Here is a 4,517-nt window from a genome sequence, read left to right on the forward strand (position 1 = left end):
CACTGCTCAGGAATTTAGTTCACTCGTTATTGCTTTCAGTTCAGTCACTCTGGAGGGTTTTCCATTAACGGCCCGTTTAAGGTCACTCCACATCATAGTTGGATTTCACTAGTCCACTGACACACATTCATTTGGGTTTTTATTAACTTTTCAGAGGAGGACCTGCTGGTGTGATTTTGGGATGTTGAAGGGCCAAATAAACCAAGTGCATTTATTAGCAACAATTTACAAACGAAGTTGAGAAAATCCAACATGCACTGCTAAATTCATCATCAGATTTGCTATGATTAWTGTTAATACAGCAACCAAGAAGAGTGAATGTTGAAAAAGCATGTGAAATCAAATATTCTCCATATGCACTTATAGCAACAGGTTGATGCAGATTTTTCTTTTTCTTTTTTTTCTATCTGACAAAAAATGTTTCTTTTTAGTTGCGTTGTGAAGAATCTTTGTGAATCTCTGGCACTGAAATTTCTCAAATGATTTGACTTTTTTACTTTAGARAAACCTGGCACCTTCAGCAACGGCTTGTGCCCTTTTTGCTAATCGTCGTACGTCTGTCAGGCTCGTTTTGAGCCACCCTTTGAAAACGCGAGAAGGCAGCACAGTCATGCTCGGCTCAGGCTGGAGGAGCGCACAGCTTGAGTCAGAGTTATTAGCACGTGAATAACCCCCAAGAATTGAACAGATTCSTCAGCTCTGACTCAAACGGCCGTTCGGTTAACAGAAACAGTAGAAATGTCTTGGCAGCGGAGGTCTTCTCTGCCCGTCGGGGAGACAGAAGCTTAACTCTGCGCCGCTGTGCCACGCGTTTCTTCACACAAGTGTGAGGCGTTTATGGACAGGTGAACGTCCAAAGATTGATTGTTTGTTGGAGAAGCTTGTGGATTAGAAGAAAATATTTCCTCGTATGTTGGTGGCGGCTGGAACGAAATAAGACAACAACAAAAAATATATATGTGATGTTTACAAACCAACAGATCAGATATTGTGAAAKAATTTGATGCTTAAATTGGTTTAACAAAAACATCAGAGCAAAAATATATGTTATACAACCAGTGGTCACTTTATTAGGTACACAACGCTTGTAGATTTTGCCTGCAGAACAATCTGAATTGATCATATCACACATTCAACACAGTAAAAATTTAAAARGACCTTTTGGTCAGTTGCTGCAGATTTGCTGGCTGTACATCTGTAGCTGCACTTCAACTGCAAATGTGCACAAGATGTTGTYGATATTCCACTAGTGTCGGAAAAACACAATTTAAAAACTGTGTGTTAAATAAGAAATGCATTTAGAATAACGCGTTTGCAAGTTTGTTCACGTGATAAGTTGCTAAAAAACAAGCCACGCCATCATCGTCCTACCACTTCCTGTCGTCTGCTTCGTCTCTTCCACCAGCAGTGACATCCGGTTGTTGATCACGTGACACGTGCGATGCAAAGAAAGTGTTTCCGTTGCAGTTTTGTGAAATACAGTAATTTCGATATAGACGAAAAACCATCACAAACTTATTTTTGAAAAACGTGAGGTTTTTCTTTTGTTTTCTTTTTTTAAACTGTTGTGTCTGTCTGCATCGAGCAAATGTATTTTCATAATTCATCGTACCTTGGAACGCACATGGTAATGATTTGATCTTTGTGACTTTATGCATTACGATGCCACACTGTCGCCTTAAAGGGACGGACATAGTTGATACTCTGGCAGACTGAGGAATTTAAACAAAGGGGTCTAAAATGAAGAATTACAAGAAAGAAACCCACAAAACTATCACACCATTTCAACCAACCTGATGCTAGACAGGATGACTCCATCGTGTTATGTTGTTTATGCCAAATTCCGACTCTACTATCTGGAAGACTCAGTTTGATTGGGCTAGAGAATTCACTATTTTCTGTTTTGGTCGTACTTGTTCTCTTTGGTGTGCTTCATAATCCATTTTCATTTTCAAAGTGAGGACACATTTTGAGTTTGTGTGTTTGGCTCCAATGAGCTTTTACATCTGAGCGAACGATCTGATTAAATGAACTCTGGTTCCTTTAAAGCAGACCATGGACAGTTGATATGGAAGCCGCYATAGCCTCAGCTTCCTGTTTATGGCTAATCAGGGTGGCAGTAGCTTCAAGGCTTCTTGCGTTGTGCAAWCAGASTTATGATTCTGCATGTCTTAGTGTTAACCAGTGGTTATTCTTCYGGTCTGTCCTCTGACATTAAGAAGACATGTTCATCATACACAACTATCATTCAAATAAATTGATGATATTTCCTCTATCTCTAACAATTCTCTGCAGAACTGAGAGATTTTTGTGTGTAAAAMCCCCCCAACATATCAGCCGTTTGTGTAAAACCATAAATGCGTACAGTGTTTTTCAATTTTACTTCAACAAAGTTACTTAAATCCGATTATATTTGACTGCCGTTCATTCATCACCCTTAGAATCGTTTCCTTACGGTTACAGGTGTAAATTTGGACTTTTATGTCGCAGCCACTCCTCCTATCGTGGCCACATTTCCTGGTGATAACAGACTCCACTGTGTCACGCACTCTGCTAGTTCTGCTGGGGAGAGAATCTCCTTAATAACCAGACCTGTTGCCGACATGTACAGCATTAAAGCCGCTCCATAAAAAGGCCTTTTCCCACTGGCGCGCCTAGTAAAGTGACCACTGATTCTTTAAAAGTGGAGAACTGAAGGACTTTACCTCATCGTGGCTGCCACCCAGGCCAAAGCGCTGAGCAATCATGCTGTGGATCTGTCTTTGGCGGTCCTTCTTCCGCACGCTTTCGTAAGATGGCAGTCGTGGCTGCGGGCCCGGCAGGTGGTAGTCGTTTGGCTTTCCGATGATAAACAGCGTTCCAGGAAGCTGAGGAACGATTAGAGAAGAAGCCAAACGAGGCATTTTCGTTTTCAGCTCTCATGCACAGCGTTAGGGTTTGTTTTTTTTAAGAATCCTAAGTGACACTTCTTACCTGTGATCCCATCGCTCGCTGATTCAAGGCGGCACTGCGCCCACCGTGGGCGATGCCGATGAGAGAATGTCTGCTGCTGTACTGGGGCAGCTCATTCTGGGAATGAAGTTCAAACCCACAGCGAGATTAGATACATGTGTGCTCTAAGTGCAGTTGAAAGCAWAGGTTTACATACATAAGAACAAAAAGACACACACACACACACATTTTCTTTCTTTCACTATAAATGTCCAAAGCAGTTTTAAAATTACAATTTCTCAGAATTCTCACTTTAAAGTCAAAATTGCAATTAAAAAAAGAGTCAGGATTCTGATATTAAACTCAGAATTCTTCCGTCTTTTTAATCATTTTCTGTAAATATATATACTTTTTCAYACTACCCTTAAGTGTTCAGGAGTGCTGGACGCCGGTGCCTGATATTGTAATACATTTAAAAAGTCTTACTGATAGAMCACAACTCTTATTAACTGTAATTATTACAGAATTGCATATCTTATCTGCTATGATTTTTATTTTTAGATTAAATAAGTCATTACTCTTGGACTCTTGGTACAACTTCTGGCTCTAAAGAAAAATTTGAATCACATTCTCAAAAGGAAGAACTAAAAATAGTTTTGTTTTGTTTTGGGGGTTTTTGTAAATACTACTGCAATATGAAAAGATGTAAGGTCACGACTGACATCTATTTATGAAAAAAAAAATCAAGGTCATTACAGTGAGACGTAATAACCTTCACTGTAATAAAGGTTACTTATTAACCTTTATTAACTGCCTTTCAAGCTACATTTTTTTTAGTTTTAAATATATTTTTAACTAAAAGAAAAATGTATTGACATTCATTTCACATTTGATATTGACGCAAGCTGGAAAAAAAAAACTCCTACTGCATGAAGACAGTTATGACCACTTTGCTCYTAGTGCTAGATTTTGCCACCAATAAACTGAGTCACAGTTTATGGCACAGCTTTTTCAGACCATGTTTAAAAASCATGTCAGCATGACGGGCTGCCCTAAAACCGTTTCCATGGTATCAAACCGCTACACCTTACTATTTAACTTTAATGCCCCCCATCCCTCAGCCTGATTTCACTTTATATCTTATTGTACAACCAAGGTCAGTATTAGGATATTGGAACATGTGGAACCGATGTTCCTTCTTACTGCATATTCCTGTGTCCTGTAGGGCCCCAGTCTGCAGCAAAGTAGGTCCTTTCTGTAGAGCACCACCACCAGCAACAGTATCACTAAACAGAAGACTGCACATGACCCTGAGGTTAAGGAGAAACGCAATGAAACAGCTTCAGCAGAAAGACAGAAAGATGAGGAAAGCACAATCAGCATAGAGAAGGCAGCAAAGTGGCTCAGCCACGGGACGAGGGTGAGCCTGCGCTCAACTTTGTTGCAACTCTAATTATTGTGTTTCTTAAATTTCATCTGACAGGTGTTTTAAGGTTCTATGTGCTTCATTTCTGCACCATATTCACAGCTCAAACCGCACGGAATACGTGTTGACGCAAACGCTCCAGGAGCAGCAGCAGGTGGAG

Source organism: Poecilia reticulata, linkage group LG19, assembly GCF_000633615.1.
Source record: "Poecilia reticulata strain Guanapo linkage group LG19, Guppy_female_1.0+MT, whole genome shotgun sequence".
NCBI classification, from domain to species: domain Eukaryota; kingdom Metazoa; phylum Chordata; class Actinopteri; order Cyprinodontiformes; family Poeciliidae; genus Poecilia; species Poecilia reticulata.